Here is an 18,363-nt window from a genome sequence, read left to right as displayed (position 1 = left end):
TAACAGCCCATCAACCAATGTAGACAAGCACTGTTCTCCAATTTATAGCTTTAGAGGGTTATTCACAATCTGAAAAGGTTCAGAGGTAGGACTTCAGTAACAGTGACTCTTCTTTAGTGATAGGTATAGCTATAGCAATGAAATCAGATTCTTATGGTATTAAAGAGCTCCATCATGTAACATACTATCCTGGGAAAAAACATAATTGAAATTTAGCTTATGGTGTTGAATAGTTGCCTGAGATTCAGTAATAGCAAATGGCGTGGCCACAGTCACTTAATTTAGAAATGTCATAGATAGAATTTGAACCCAGGTTTTCCTTACTCCAAGTTCACCACTCTATCCACTGCATCATGATGCCTTTTATATCCTATAGTAATTGTTTTGTAATTACTTGACTTCTTACCTTTTCTCCCACTACCCTATCAGTCTCTTGAAATCAAGAATTTTGTCTTATTTTATGTTAACATTTCCAGAATTTAGCCAGTGCTTTGCACAGAGTAGGCACTTGAATTGTCTCCATGGAGAAGGGTTTGGCAAAAGGAAATGGCAGAGAGAACATCATCCTTTCTGTCCTTCATTTGGTTTAAGTTAGTAGGAGAAATACTCATCCAAAATCTCTGCTTTCATCATGTTAGACAACACATAGACTTGTGCTGAACCTGCCCTGGTTTCCATTTCTCTCTTCTCTCTGGTCATCCCCAAGCTTTATAAAGAAGTTACAGACTCATAGCCAATTAGATCTGCAAGGGATATTAAAAAATATTTAGTTCAAATGTCAATTTATAGTCAAGGAAACTGAATCCCAGAGAAGCAAACTGATCCATATTGTTAGTTATGAACAGAGCCTGGAAAAGTACCCAAGTTTCCCAACCACAGTACAGTGTATTCTTCCCACTGTGCTGCACTGCCTGAAAAAGAGCAATTCTTGGAAGGCAGCCTCTAACTTTGTCTGAGTCCTAGCAGCTGTGGGAGAAAAAAGGAAGCAGCTAGACCATGGCTATCTAACAATGAGCAACATTTAAGACTTGTGTCTCTCCCTCAGCACCTCTCTCCTGACCAATGGATCTATTCTGTAGCTTTTGTTGATGGAGGCTGCCCTTGAATGATCTTTTTAACCAGATTTTAGCTTTATAAAAATGAGGGAAAGAGTAGAAATGCTAACAGGATCTCCCCAGGGATAAATGAGGTTCAGGAAAATCTCTAGACCCCATTATCTTTTCACCAGATTATAAAATCTAGACTTTCCTATGATTTCCCCCAAACATCCCTCCCTCCACCCCTCCACAAAACCCCCCAATTCAGATTCTCCTCTAGTTCCCCATCTCCCTTATCTAGGAGAGAAATATCAAGGGTTCACAGCACATGCACTCTGAGTCTTAAGAAATCACCTTGCAGCCAGGTACACAAAAACCAATGAAAGGAGCATGGAACCAAGAGTCTCCTTCTCCTGCTTTTCATTTCCTACTTCCTTCTTTCCCTTACTTCTTTTCTTTCTTTTCATTCTTCCAAACTTCCTTCTTTTTTTAACTTCCCTTCCTTCTCTTTCTTCTTTCCTTCCCTCACTCATTTCCTTATCTCCTTCATTTTCTCCCTTCTTTCATTTCTTCTCTGATTTATTACTTCTCCCCTTCTTTCCTCTCTTTCTCCCTCAGTAGCATTTACCCAATAGTTGATGTTTTCAAGGTTCCATCCCTTCTTCATTCCCATTTAATAACAGCCTGAAGCAGTTACTGGTATGAAAAACACCCCTTCCTATACCCAAGTCATGAAGCCCCCAATCTCCCTCATTAGTCTTGTTCCATCAGGGCCTTTCTAAAGACCCTTGCAATTTAACTCAGTTAAATCAATATGATCTTTAAGAAGTAATCAGCTGGTTAACACAACAAGGGTCATGGGTCTGATTAATCCATTTTAAGGCCCTGGTCAAATAGACAAAAAAATAGACAAGAAAGCCCTGAAAAATTAAAACATGGGAAGGTGAATTTTGTTTATAAGCAGGAGGTGCTGTCCCCAAGATATCAGGTCAAAGCTGGGGTGCTGAAGTGAAAAATCGGGACATCCAACATGAAAAAGACAGAGAAATAGATGCTATGAAGGGGTAAAGTCATAAAAAGGAGGAACAAATGGGTGCTGAATATCCCTTTTGTCTGTCCACAGCTTGGCTCTGGCCCAGTCATTCAACTGGGACACTCAGTTCAGCACCCAAGTCTGGGAACCAAAGGTGTCTAAACAGTTCAGAACTGTAAATCATGCTGCTTAGTTGAAAGAGTTGACCTAAGGGTGAGTCCATTTGCTTTTGAACATTAACCCCAAAGGAGCTATTCCAGGAGACTTCCAATTGAAGAGTTGAACAACAAGCAATGGAAAAGACCAACATGCCCTGGGAGAGGTCAGAGGCGGGGATGAGAGGAAGAGGAAAATGACCTATCTCAGTCTAGTGCTGATTTAGAATTGGGAGAAGAGTGAAGTTTCCCCAGGGGACAAATATCAGAAGCTCCTGGGAGAGAAATGTTTCTTCTCCCTAATCATGGCAATAAGCATTCTTCTAGTAAGTTACAGAATCCCAAAATTTGAGAGTTGGAAGGAATCTCCCAGGTCATCTATCTCTTCCTAAACAGGAAAGGAAGCCCTACTATAACACACCCAATAAATGGCCATCCAGCTTTTGCCTGTAGAAATCCAAGAAGAGAAAAGTCACTTTCAGCCAATTCTTCCTATTTGGATGTATTTTCCTGACATGTAGCCTAAATCTGTATCTTCTCAACTTCTACCCAATATCATATGGGGTAATATTTCTCATGTGCTCACCATGGTTCTCGGCACATATTAGGAATTTAACAAAATGTTTGGTCCTTTCTTTTCCCCACCCCACCCCCATCCTCTAAGGGCCAAGGCTAATCATTTGGCCATGATCACCCTTCACACATATCTCACCCCAATATACAAAAACCATCTTCTCCCTAATTCTTTAGAGTAATCCCCATTTGTCTCTGAAACCTGAATAAAGCAGATTATGGCTCAAGGAATTCTGAAGACCAGGATAACATGACATAAATTTGCCTTGGAATTTTTGGAGACAATAGAGATTAAATGACTTGCCCAGAGGCACACAGCTACTAAATGTTCAAGGCTGGATAGTGCTCTAGCAATTGCACCACCTAGTTGCCCTTCTAATGTAGTATAGTTCAAATGACTGGAGGCATGGGAGAACCTGAGAAAAGCTTTGTTAGTTGGGTATATTTTGTATTATTCCCTACAGCATCCACCCTGCAATTACATTGGAAGATCCTTGAAGGCAAGAACTATGGTGTTTTTCTTTTTTTTAATCTTATTTATTTAAGGCAATGGGGTTAAGTGACTTAAGGTCACACAGCTAGGTGATTAAGTGTCTTAGGCTATATTTGAACTCAGGTCCTCCTGATTCCAGAACCAGTACTCTATCAATGTGCCACATAGTTGCCCCAACTATGGTGTTTTTCAACTTTGTCCCCCTAATATCTCACTCTCTGCTGAATTAAATTGATGCTTTCTTTCCATCTAACTAAATTTTGCCCATCCACACCACCTAATGGATGCTGTGTATATATACTAGTAGATTAACTGAATGAATGAATGAATGAATGAATGAATGACCTCTCACTCCTTTACATTCCTTCATTATTATTTAGTGACTATTCTTTTAACTTGATACTTATCAATTGAGTCTTTTGTCTTTAATTAAGATGCAGTGTGATCAGGTTTCTAATTGTGGTTCTACCTTAGATTAGTCAAATGATTTTAGACAAGAGTTAGTTTGAAATATGTAATTTTCAGTTGTGTCCAACTCTCTGTGACCTCATCTAGGCAAAGACACTGGAGTGGATTGTCAGCTCATTTTTATAGATGAGGAAACTGAGGTAGAGTTAAGTGACTTGCCTAGGGTTACTCAGCTTGCATCTGAGACTGGATTGGAACTCAAATCTTCCTAAACTACAGGCCTAGCACTCAAGCTACTGCTCCATCTAACTACCTACTGAAATATCATTAAATTTGCATCAAAGTGTTGGGTTTGAATACTAGCTTTATCACTCACCAATTGGGTGACCAAGGGTAAGTCATTTCCCAGTTCTGGGCCTCCATTTCTCCATAAGTAAAGCAAAACTTCAAATCTCTAATTCAAGGTTGTTTAGTTTTTCTAAGTCTCAGTTCCTTACCTATTTAAAAACACACACAATTTGAACTAAATGGTCTTTTGGAGTTCCAGTGTTAGCTGAAAGAGAGCTTGGATGACTGTATTGCCTAATCAGATGGTACCAGAGTTGAACAGCTTGTCCAGAGTTATAAAACCAGAACTAAAACCCAGGATTCCTAATTCCCAGTCCCTTCAGCTCTAAAATTCTGTCAATCTAGTTGTCTTTTCATGTACCTTACCAAATTAAACTATGTACTACTTTATACTGGTGTAGTGAAATGATAACTATATCTGAAATGATCAGAATTGGTGTAAATTTACACCTTGGTGTAAATCCTCAATTTGACACTTGCAAAGAAAGACATGTGTCATTACCCTGGGCACGACACTTAACACCCCTTTTGAGTCGTGAGCCTCAACTATGGATAAAATTCTTTCTACTGCCTGCTTCCCTGGGTTGTTAAGTAGAAAAATTTCATATAAGCTAAAATTTTCTGTAAATATGAATTTTATCATCATTCATGTTACTTTATTCAAAGTCTGAAGAAGTACAGAGATAATGGAATCTAAAAAGACCTATTTCCCTGTTGCCTTCAAGTTGATTTCAAGATCCTGAGTCAACTATCACAAAATGATGGTTGTTGCTATATATTTGAAGCCTGGGATCAATTCTTCCCCTCAAATCTAAAATTACAAGAGAGGCCATCAACTTGGGGGAATGTACTCAGCTAAAGTTGGAATCACATTGATGGAAGTATATGCATATATTTGAGGAAAGGATGCATAATACATAAAGAAGTCATTTCAAAATCATACCTCATCTCTTTTGCTGATTCCTACCTGTAGTGTAAATGTCAGACAGGGTAAGAAAGGATTAGCTTTCTGATGAATCCCTGCTGGCTCTCTCCACACTGAAGAGTAAAAGGGGACCAGAAAAAAACAAACAAAAAAAAGAAAAACAGCCCCAGCCAAGCTGATGTCCACCCTTTACTCCCCATCAGTTCATTAGAGGCCTTTTTGCCTTGGATTTTTCCATGGAAGGAATTGTTCATTAGTTAGTTCCCAGTCCCCCACTGCCTCCCAGGTCATCCCCTGCAGGGGTATTTTTCCACAAATAGACTTTTGTGACTGAAAAACACTGGAGCTCAACCGGAGAATGGATTAATGGCAGGAACTTCCTGAGGGCTGACAGCACGCAAGGACCTCCGAATTTATGGCTTTCAGGTAAGGGGGCTACAAGTGACTGTGGTACAATAGGCCAGAAAGAAAGGATGGTAAGTAGCTGCTCTTGCTAAGCTCCAGACGTTTCCTGCTCTTTGGAGCTGCCTATGGCTCCTTGGGAACTGGTCTCTCAGCCCCACCTTCCCCCAGACTTCCATCCGTTCCTTTCAACACCACTCCCCTGCTTTGTCATGGAAGGTTAGGCAAAATGTCCCAATCTTTCCCATCCAAGGGGTCATTTCCCTCAAACCACTCCCTACAAGAACAATGGGTGGCAACAGCCTGGTACTTAATTGTGCCTAGGGGACATGGGAGGAGCTAACAGACAATTTACAATGAAAGACCCTCACATGCCTGGCTTCTTGGCCTGTTGTACTACAGAAGCCTAGTTTATTTCATTATGGAACCACTGGATTTGAAGTCAGAAGCCCTGGGTTTGATGGACTTATCATAAAGAATGTGATCCACCCGTGACAGAGTTGTTGGTGTTGGAACAAAGACTCAAACACATTTTATATTATTATTATTATTATTATTATTATTATTATTATTATTATTATTATTGTTTTTTGGGGGGTGTGCAGGGCAAATGGGGCTGGGTGGCCCGCCTGGGGCCACATAGCAGGGTGATCTTTGAGTGTCTGAGGCTGGATTTGGACCTGGGTGCTCCTGGCTCAAGGGCCAATGCTCTGTCTGCCACCCAGCCACCCCTACTATTATTACTATTTTATTTTATTTTGGGTCTTTTTTTTTCTTTTTCTTTTTTTTGGTTTTTGCAGGGTAGTGGGGTTCAGGTGGCTTGCATGTCACACGGCTGGATGATTGTTGGGTGTATAGGGCTGGATGTGAGCTCTGGTGCTCATTGCTCCAGGGCTGGTGCTCTGTCCATTGCACCACCTGGCCATACCTACAATTATTACTATTTTTTTTTAATTTTAATTTTTTTCTCTCCCCTTTATCGCTCAAGCAAGTCTATATTTATGGGGGAGGGGGTATTTCATTTACTCTTAAACAAGAATATTTTATTAATGTATAAAAAATTATTTGTACAAAATGAGAATAAATATTAAATAAAAAAATAAAAAATAAAATAATTCAGTCTAATACAGACGGTAACACTGATTGAAATATTGGCAGGACTAGTAGTCCCTTACCACTCCCTGGAGCTTATTGAGAGTATTCATTTAGTCTTAAAGTAAAAGAAGGAATAAGAAGGAATGGAAGCTTGGGAAGGAAGAGATGGGCAAAATCCCATCCTCCCAAGTAAAATGCAAAGGCAATTAAGGATAACAGTGATGGTCTTAGTCCTAGACTAAAAAAAATAAAACTTGTAGTGATCGGGAACAGCCTTTTCATACAACCTCCCAATAATACAACCAGAGATTTCAACCAATTTCAACTCCTTCATGGTTAAAATGATGAGCAACAGGAAACCTTAGAGGTACAAGATTTAATAGAAAGAGGAATAGCAAGAGAACCAGGAAACCTTGGCTTGGCCACTAAGTATACAGTGTGGCCTTGAGCCAGGGACACTATGTTGCTATGTCTGTGACCATACACATGCATTCTTTTTTTAAAAAAAAAAATTATTTTATTTCCAGGATCACATTTCCACCTTCCAACTCCTCCCTTTCTCCCCTGCAGAAAACAAAAACAAAATCCTTTACATGTATTGTCAAACAAAACAAACTCCCTATTGGCTGTGTGTATGTGTGTATATATGAATGTGTGTATATGTGTACATGTGTGTATGTGTGTATATATGAATGTGTGTGCATGCATGGGTGTACATACACATTCACATCAATGTTCATCTATTTAAATATATATGCATTGTGTACATTTGTAAATGTATTAAGCAGTATATCATGGACTTCTGTCACATATATAATATATTGTGTGCTACAACTATATACATACATGTGTGTTTATATAACATATTATACATGTATGAATGTATTTGTAGACATGCATTATATTTACGTATATCTATATATATAAGCATATCTCAGAGATATTGCAGATTTACTTCAAGACCATTGCAATAAAGCTAACATCTCAAAAATTATAGGAATTTTTTGGTTTCCCAGTTACATAAAAATTATATTTATAATATACTGTAATATAATACATGTGCAATTGTATTTTATTAAAAGAATGCATATAATCTTAATTAAAAAGATGTCTTTGCTAAAAATTGCTAACTGTCATCTGAACCTTCAGTGAGTCCTAATCTTATTGTTGGTGGAGGTTCTTGCCTTGATATTGATGGCTACTGACTGATCAGGTGGTTGCTGAATGATGGAGAGGCTGTAGCAATTTTTTAAAATAAGGGAGCAATGAAGTTTGCCACATCTACTGACTCTTCCTTTCACTTGAACATTTAGCGGCCATTATAGAAGTATTAATTAATACAATTTCAATATTGTGGCTCAGGGAATAGGGAAATCAAGGAAAGGGAAGGGGACCAGGACTGACCTGTTCATGGAGCATTCAGAAGACATATATTATTTACTCATTAAATTCATTGCTTTATATGAGCATGGTTCATTCAAAACAATAATAACAGTAACATCAGTGATCACTGACCAAAGATTACTATAACAGATAAACAATGATAATAATAATAATAATAATAAAGTTTGAAACATTTCAAAAACTGCCAAAATGTGACAGAGACACAATATGTCATTGTAAAATAGTGCCAGTAGAGTTACTTGATACAGGGTTGCCACAAGCCTTCAATTAAAAAAAAAAAAACCCTGGAATCTGTAAAAGGTAATAAAGAGAAGCATAATACAACAAGATATGCCTGTATGCATATATACATATAACATAACACAAGTTATATGTGTACAAGCATTTGTGTATACATACTCTACTTTAATCTATACTCTGAGTCCATCTTTCTATCCAGAGGTGAGTAATATATTTCATCATGAGACCCCTGGAATCATGGTTGGTCATTGTATTGATCAGAGTTCCTAAGTCTTACTAAGTTGTTTGTCCTTCCTATATTGTTGCTACTATATTATTGCTATTATATTATTTTTATTGGGCAGATAGAACATCAGCCCTGAAGTCAAGATGATCTGCATTCAAATGTGGCCTCAGATACTTGACATTTACTAACTTTGTGACCCTAAGCACCTTGATTAACCCTGATCACCTCAATCCACAGCCATCTCCAGTTCTCCTGACCCATATCTGGCTACTGGACTCAAGATGGCTCCAGAGGAGAAAATGAGACTGGTGACTTAGCATAGCACCCCTTGACACAAATCCAATTTACATGCATGTCATGGCATGATCTCCCTGATGTCATTGGTCTTCTTCAAGAAAGATGGACAAACAACAATAATTATTACTATTGTATAAATTGTTTTCCTGGTTCTGCTCAATTTCTTTTGCAACAGTCCATATAAATCTTCCCAAATTTATCTGAACCCATTCCCTTCATCATTTCTTAGAGCACAATTGTATTCTATCTCATTCATAATATCACAGCTTGTCCAGTCATTCTCAATTTGATGGTCACTTTCTCATTTCCCAATTCTTTGCCATCATAAAAAGAGCTTTTATAAATATTTTTGCACACATGAGTTATTTTTCTTTCTTTGATCATGCATAGTTTTAATAGTTTTGGGGGCCTAGTACCAAATTAAGCAGACATTTCTTAAAGATATATAGATATAGATATATGAAAACTATATACATACATATATATCACTGTGCTGAAACCAGAGGGAGATTTAAAGCAGTGCCTTCACTCATCAAATTAAAGTCTTCATCAATAGTGTATTAATATTATTCTGAAGAATTTTTGGAACTAGAAGAGGATTTATTAGATTATTTAGTCTAGAGATTATGCAATAGGACCCCTTTGACAGTCTCATGAAGCCTAGGATCAAAATAATATTTTTAAATGCATAAAGCAAAATGCAGAGGATAAAAAGGAAGTCAGTCATATTGTAATAAAGTTATCCAAATGTTCTATAAAACAAGTACATGGATTCCAAGAACTCTGGAGCTAGTCCAATTACCTCTTTTTATGAAAAAGGAAACAAGTATAGTAAAGGAAAAGTGATTGCTTACAACTGCCCAGGTAGTAAGTGACAGAATCAGAATATGAATTCCCAGGGGGATGGCTACATATGTACTATGAATTCCACTAATGAGGTCAAATAGGTCTAGAAGTAGGAAGGGAAGTCAATAATTGAAAAATGTCCTCAAAACACTTTATTTAAGAGAAGTGAACAAGTTGCTATCTTATGGCAGAAGCTATAAACAATATCCATTCAGGCTGGGAAATGAGGTTACATTGTAGATAATTAAGTTCTTCAAAGATCCATAAATCCATAACTTCATTAATGTGAGTACTTTCTCCATTGCTGATTACAATGAACTAAAAATCAATTCATGTGGCTAACCTGATGATGAACTTCCCCAAACTAAGCAGGGCTAGTTTTAAGAAAATAGACATGTCTTTATTTAACCTGGATACAATTTTTCTTTCTTAGCAGACCTGTCAGAGCTTGTTCTCCTGATGCCTCACCTCTCAAAATCCCAGGCCACTTAGAAACCAAGATTAGATATTGCATTGACATTAGTAGAAGAAATAATGTCCATGAAAGATGAAAACTCAACTATCTTATTGATCTCTATTTGTATTATGTCAATTAATAAATATATATTTTTGCACATATGATCTCCTTCTTTTCTTTAATCTCTTTGGGGAATAGAACAAGCAGTAGGTCAAAGAGTTTTTTAAAGTTTTTTTCAATCATGTCCAACTCTTCATTGAATGTGTACAGTTAAGTAACTTTTTGGTGATGGTGGTGGGTGGTGTTTGTTTAGTTGTTTCAGTCATGTCTGATTCTTGGCAAAGATACTAGAGTGATTAGCCATTTTCTTCTTTAGCTCATTTTACAGATGAGGAAACTGAGGCAAGTCATATTATAGTTTAAGATCTGGTTCTACTAAATCTTCTTCCTTTAACTTTTTTTTCACTAATTCCTTCGATATTCTTAGAAATGTTCCTCCCCACCCCAGCCCACTCCACCCCCCTTGTTTCTAATTATTTCTTTTTCTCTATTCTCTTACCCAGTCTACTCTCTTACCCAGTCTACTCCTATTATTCTTCAACATAGAGATGAAATAAACAAGAATCTCCTCATTTTCCAGAAATAAAATAAAGTGTTAGGCTGAAGCCTTTTGCTGATGGATTTTATTGAATCCCAATCTGGTCTGAAGTTTATAAATGTCTTTGGTATGTTATGGTGTTTACAAGTCTGGTATAAAAAAAATCAACTTCAAAAATGTCTTTTTTGTTTTCAAAAGAATCTCCTCTATTATCACAGGTCTTCCTATTTTTATTTCAAAACTTATTGTCCGGTATTCCCCACTCCCTGTTTAGTGACTTTGTCCAGGGTCACACAGCTAGTAAGTTTCTAAACTCACATTTGAACTCAGTTCTTTCTGACTCTTTCTACTGAAGCCTTTTGGGCATAATCTCAAATAAAGCAAACACTTCTTGAGGAAGTTATTGTGTTCACCAGAGGGAGAAACTGACTCAGTGAGGTTATTTAAGTTAGCTAAGGTCACAATGCTACTTAGTAGTATAACTGGGAGAATGAATTAAAACCTCGTATCTTAGTCCAAAAGTTGCAGGCAGTTACTTTCAAATGTAATTGGAAAATGGCCCATAAGGGCTCTGCCCTTAAATATGCAGTCTATACCCATGTTGATACTTGAGGAATTTGCTTCCAGAAGAGTGGAACAGAAGTGATGAAGAGAAAACTGGGCCTGGGAGTGAAGAGATCAGTTGGAGACAAACTTTTTAAATCTTTTGTTTGCATAGTAAAGGGAATCTTCCTTCCTTTATCATCTAATTTAAGCCACATCTGAGGGCCTGACCTCCCACCTGATTTGCATTACTTTATTTTTTGGTGGGGCAGTCAGGGAAGACCACCCAAAAGAGACTTCTCCTGGAGAGGCAAGGTCTCCAATGAGGGACTCTCCCATGAACTCTGGGAGAGAACTTAAATTCTCCTCTTTGATCTTCCAGTCCCCTGCTGAACCCTGGCAATCCACGTGGTCTTAAAACTCTTTCTAACTTTTCTATCCCTTTCTTAATATGCTGTAACTTCCTTTAATAAATCTACTTTCTTTCCAAAACCTGCATTCCCGAGTCTGAGTCGCGATTCTTCATGGGGCAGAACTGAATCCAAGAAACAAATCAGTGGCTACAGAAGGTCCCTGCCTTTCTCTTCAGTTGGATTCTATACCTGATTCCTATCATCTTACTTTGTGACCAATTGGAGGCTGAACCAGAAAAGAATTATATGCAGAAGGTGGCAAAAGATCATATCTCTCTTCTCTTTGCCGACCATAAGATGTAAAATGATTATCTGAGCTCTAGGGAACCAGCAATTTTCAGTGGGGTCCCTTTCAATGGTCCAAAAGGTTAAAACTCATCAAAATAATACTCAGATATTTTAATTCTTAGTGTTAGGGTCCGAGAATTCCCCAATCTCCCATCAGAGACACTTGACATAATGGAGATGCAATAGCAAGGGTTTATTAAACTAGCTCGAGCTAAGGTTCCGTCCTAGGTCAGGGCTAGGATCCTGGAACCCCGAGTAAAGTGAGGAGAGTCCTTATATGTGGTTCATTTAGGGGCGTTCCAAGCTTCTGCTGGTTGTCTTGCGATGGTGCGGCGAGTTCTCATTGGATGCCGGTCCTCTGGGTGGTTCTTCTGTCTCATGGTCCGAGAAATGAACAGGCAGAAACTTAGGAGTGAAATTTAAGCAAGAGGTTGGAATTTAGGCAAGAGTTCATAGGTTTCGACACTCAGGGTCTTACACTAGTATGGTAAATTTTGGATAGATATAATCCAAAAAACAAAGCTCTTGGGGGGGGGGGGGTTCTCAATAATTTTTAAGAGTATTAAGATGTCCTGAGATCAAAATGCTTGATCTAGAGAATTAAAGGACCAAGACATCAATTGCTGAGTAAAATCTTCATCCTCTACAAAATATGACTTACTGGGGCAGAAAAAGAAGCAATACATTTTAGAAGCTTCATCAATAGCAGGGATTTAAATAGCCCCATGGTGAATTTATTTCATTCCTCCAATAGGTCCAACAATTCTGATTGTCTCCAATGGGACTTTCTCCAATGGTAAGAACTGTAGTATATTAATCCCTTTTCTGCTTGTGGGATTCCTATCCATAGACTTCTGTAAATCATATGATTACATATCTGTCCAAGGCGATGATGACTTTCCTCTAGGTCTCTTTGATACTTCATAGAATCATAGATTAAGGCTGAAAGAAGCCCTAGAAGCCATTAAGTACCACTTAAACATTTGATAGGCAACACCAAGTCCCATTAGAATGTAAGTTCCTTGAGGAAAGGAATTGTCTTTATTTCTGCTTATATTCACTTATATTTCCAACTGCTTATATTCCCAACATATAGCATAACGTCTGACACATAATAAACACTTAATAGATACTTGCTGACTTGCTTTAACTTGCCTAGAGTCATTTAATTATTATTTATCTAAGTAGGATTTGAAACCAGGTCCTTTTGATTCCAAGCCTAGTGCCCCATCCACTATGGTGCCATGGTGCTCCATCTGTTTCTCAATTATCTGTTGCTCTCAACAGTAACCAATTCACCTGTTCTATATTTCCCAGGCTGCTATTGTTGCAAATGAAGGCTTATAAAGAGGAAACAGTATAAAGGATGTTATAAAAGAGAGATACATGACTAGAAAAAAGATGGGCCACTTTAAGAAAAGATGAGCAATGGATAGTCATGTTCTCTACTGAGGCAGTGTAGGTACAACAGAAAGAAGGCTGAATTCATTTCTCATCTATGAAATCCAGTGATTAGATTAAAGGACCTTTAAGGATGCTTCAACTCTAAATCAATGTTCTATAAACCTATCTGTTTGGTATGCTTGTATTGCCAACAAATCTAGAGGAAGGCCTCTAATATAGCAGGTGTATATCTTATAGTTACACAAGAAGGGCAGGAATGAAGTGAACTGCCTCCCTGAAGGAAAACCTGTATCCACAAGATCACAAAACAATAGAGTACCATAGTATCTTTTATGCCATTTCTTGTAAGGGAGGAACATTAATTCTAAGATGCTGCATTTACTTATGCCCATCATAAGTATCTCCATTGCTATTTGGGGCACTTGCAATTTGGATTCTTCAGAGATCATGGGCTTCCATAATTCCTAGACATGGAGCATCACCAGGAGAATATTAGTGTGGCAAAGATTTATGTTTGTGTCAGTGAATAATTTGGGAGGATTCATTTCTCAAATTCATCTCGGTTCATTCTCCTCTTCCTATTCCCTTCTGGGTCTGGTACACCATCCATTTGCAGCATCTTTACAAGATATGTGTCCCATTACATTAACTCAATGGACCACCTGTCTCACTTCCTGTACATTTGAGCTGTTTGTTGATTATCTATGAAATTAATAGATTGTATTCATAGAATCTCAGTGTTAGAAGAATTTCAGGGGTTATGTAATTCTATTTGCAACTTCTTAAAAAATCCTCTTGACATCATCCCCTTCCACGAGGGGAAATCCATGACCTCATGACATCAAACCTAAATTTGATTCTTTGTACTTCCACATGTGTTCCTTCATTTTACCTCTGGGATTGAAACAAACCCAGTCCTTCTTCCAGATGTCAACCCTTAAAGTAGTTAGAGACAAAACTATCCTATTCCCCTAAAATCTTATCTTCATCAGGCCAAAAATTCCTATTTCCTTGAACCAATCTATATAAGGCAACCTGTTGGTTCCCTTCTACCATGGTCCTTTGTAGCCAACCTCCATTTTGATAGTAGTATTCCTCTTAACGTTTAGGACTTAAAACTGAATTCATCTTTCCAGAAGTAATCTGACCTCAACAAAGATCAAAGATAAGAGTCTGTAGGGTAGGGTCTGAGAGAAAGGGAGATGGGAGGTGATGATGTAGGGGGAGTCCTGGGGAAGATAGTGAAGTGGATAAAAGAGAGAATGGAAGAGATTCAGGAAAGATTGTATAGTCTGAAGGAATTGTATCCCCTTGTGTGAAGTTGACCTTGGCCCTCTGCTCCACATGAGACTCTGAGTAAGTTGTTTCACCTAACAGGTTAGACTAATTTTCCCAAAGAAGCAACAAAGCTAGGATTTGATCTTCCTAAGTATACAACAATCTCATGCTCTGCCTCCCTGGAGCAGCTTCCTGGTATCCTTTTCATGAATTGAGGTGGCTTCCTGGTCATCTAAGGGCATAAAAAGGTCCCCCTAAGTCAGATCAGCTCTCTTCAGTCTTGAATGTCCCAGTCATATGAGTCATGACACCTGTCCCACTAACTAGACACCTGTCCTATATGGACAAGAGGGATTTCCCTTGTGTATCCAAATCTATGGTATCACTGGAATTTACTTGTTGAGTTAGAAGTAAGAGTTCTATGACCTATGAGTGCCTCATTTTGATTCCATATCATGCCCATATCAGCCCTACCCCTAACAATGAGCTAAACATTTTTCAACATGAAATTGGTTTTGCTTCACTAAGTAAGTATAGTTTTTATAAAGATGGGCAGGACAGGGGGCAACTAGGTGGTTCAGTGACTAGAGAACTGGCCCTGGAGTCAGGTGACCAGACTTCAAATCTGGCCTCAGACAGTTAATATCTGACAAGTCACTTAACCTAGATAGTCTCAAAAAATGGGAAAGTGAAAAAGAAAAAAAAACTTAATTTTTTTTTTGTATTTCATTTTATTTTTCCCCCAGTTACATGCAAAAACAAGTTAAAACAGTTACTTTTAAAGTAAAATGCTAGACTTTTTAAAATTAACTTTAAAAAAAGAAAGAAAATTATGCCCTCAATATGAAGATGGAGCTCCAGGAAATTCAGCTTCAAGAGGCTAAGCATATCACAGAGAAAGTAGACAAGGGTCCATAAGTTTCTGATCAGTAAGGGGGAGCTTGACCTGCATAGAAGAGGAAATTGAGCTGGCTGAGTCCTGGTGGTGTGGCATGGTTGAATGGATGTCATTGATGGACCAGAATCTGAAGTATCTGAATGAAATGTTGCTAAAGAAAAGTCTCAGAAACCCACACACACTGATTTTATTAAGAAATTGGGAGCCAAACTGGCAAATAAACTTGGATAAGAAACTATAATCTACTAAAGAGAGGTACTTGTGTATGCACATATATATACATATATATATATATATATATATATATATATATATATATATATATATATATATATATATATATACAAGATCCTGGATCAAATTGATGGACCTGAATGTAATGTAGAAATTCACTCTTTCCCTACCCCCTTCCCCAGGTTACTTTGTCAAGTGTTCCTCCACTGATAATGACTTTACCGGAGATCCGATTCCCTGATCTTGTCCTTCAAACTGAAAGTTGATATTGAATTTGAAGTCCTTCCTCCCCCTCCTCCAACTCCCCATCCCATGTAATTTCTCCAGGCCATCTGTTCTTCAGCTATCCTTTAGAGATTCTGAGGCAGGAGATAGACACTCCTAGGAATATCAATGAAGAGAACTGTGAGCCCAGATTTGTTTTTTCTTAAAGTACATTATGTATGATATAGACCTTTAGTAACTGCCATTTTTTGTTAACATAGCCATTTGTAAAATATACTCAATGATTCTGAACCAATTCCTGGGATTTGATTAATCATTTTCTTCCCTTTTGGATGGAATGCTTTTTGCTTAAAATGATAAACTTCCTAGAAAAAGGAATTATCAACTTACCTTACTGAGAACTGAACATAGGCCAGGAGATACCTCACCATAAGAAACTTCAATTTTCCACACCAAGCACCAGTCAAACCAAAAAGTTCATTCCAAAGGAAGTCTGCCTCATGTTATTCATATTTTCACCTTTAAAATGTTAGTGTCCCGTTTTTTTTTGGAAGGAAAATTACAAAGGAAATTACAAAAGACAAGATCTCTTTTAGACTAAGTTATCTTTTTTCTCTCTCCCCAATTACTTACCAAATATGTCCAAGTAGTTGGAGCACTGATTCCTATCCCCACCTCACTTTAAAAAAAATGCCTTTTGTCTATAATTAACCAAGTGAAAAAAAGAAATCAAATGCTGACTCCTATCCCCACTTCATTTTTAAAAAAAGAATGCCTTTTGCCAACAATTAACCAAGTGTAATTTATATTATTACCCAACCCTGAATCTGAAGCTGTTGGCTCTAAATGTTTCTCATTAAGCTTTTTTAATGACTCAATGCTAGAGAAATCTTGAATAGCTTATTCCAAATCTATTTTTATTCTATATAAGTATGTTTTTTGAAACTTTATCTTTCTAGGATTGGAGGACCTCCCCTAGACCCCAAACAAACTATGAGTGAGTGTTTTCTATCTGCAGGCCATGGGCTGACAGTGCACTGCTGATTCTATGTAATTCCTTTTTTTTTTGTCAAGTGAGGTTTTCTGTAAGATCTTGGTTCTGTATAATGCAGTTTATTGATCTGAAATGTAATCTCCTTCAATGAAGACTGTTTGAGATCGGTGTGGAGCATAAAGATTTTTAATACTGAAAATCTGACAAAAATTATTTTGAAATAAAAGTCCACTCAGAAGGAGGTGGGGTGAATAAAGAAAAATATTTTTTGTATTATAAAACCATGGTGGTGCAGTAGATAGAGCACTGGCCCTGGAATCAGAAGGATCTGAGTTCAAATCCAGCCTTAGATGCTGAATAATCACTTAGCTGTATGACCTTGGGCAAGTCACTTATCACATTGCCTTGTAAAAAATCGCAAAATTTAAAAAAAGAGCCATGGTATGGGAATTCTATGGAAAAGGAAAGTTATTTATGTGTTGTTTTTTTTAAGAACAAATCTCTTCATTTTAGACATTAGTCATGAATCCTCCTGACTGGTCAGCTTAGAGCTAATCTGGCTAGCAGCCCCTTCTAATATCTTGTCTGGGGAGAAAAGATCACATTTAATTTAAACATTTTTAAAGTATCTTTTACCTTCAACATACTATGCTAGGTGTTAAGTACTAATGAAACCCAATGTATTTATGACAGATATAGTGAAAAACACATAGAAGGGTTCTGATAAATGTATTAGACCCACTGGACCATCTAGTAGCTAGGTAATGTAGTGGATAGAGCACCAGACCTGGAGTCAGAAGTAACTGAGTTCAAATCTAGGTCCAGACACTTACTGACTGTGTGACCTTGGACAAGTCACTTAACCCTGGTTGCCTCACATCCAGGGTCATTTCCAAGGCATCCTGATTCATATCTGACCACTGAATCAAGATGTCTCTGCAGGAGAAAGTGAGGCTGGTGACTTAGGTACAGTATCCCCTCACTCAAATCCAATTCATATATATGCCATGGTATCTCCTTCATGGTCTTCTTCAAAAACAAAGGACAGACATCCTCATCAGATGAGCAGACAGCTTTGGGCAGCTAAATGGCATAGTAGATAGAGCACTAACTTGTAATCAGGAAGTCTCATATTCATGAGCTCAAATATGGCCTTATTAGCTGTGAGACCCTAGGCAAATCTCTTTACCCTGTTTGTCTTAGTTCCTCCTCTATAAAATGAGTTAGAGAAGGAAATGGTGAACCACTCCAGTATCCTTGCCAAGAAAACCCAAAATGCGGTCATGAAGAGTCAGACCTGACTAAAACAATTGAACAACAATAACAAAGTGGCTATTATTGTTTGGCTATGAAGATAGAACTCTAGGTGTCTTTGAAAAGGCCTTAATTAGCTTTAGTTAGCTTTTTCTCTTGGCTGATCTATTGGTGGTTGAACTCTTTCTCTGAAAGAATGGGATAAAAAACAGTGCTTTTAAGGGTCCATTGGGCCCATGAAAAAAAAAATAGGCCTTCCATTTTGATCTCTGTTATTTGTCTTTTCCATCTTAGG

The sequence above is a fragment of the Macrotis lagotis genome, chromosome X (assembly GCF_037893015.1).
Source record: "Macrotis lagotis isolate mMagLag1 chromosome X, bilby.v1.9.chrom.fasta, whole genome shotgun sequence".
NCBI lineage: Eukaryota > Metazoa > Chordata > Mammalia > Peramelemorphia > Peramelidae > Macrotis > Macrotis lagotis.
Note: the sequence above shows the minus strand (reverse complement) of the source record.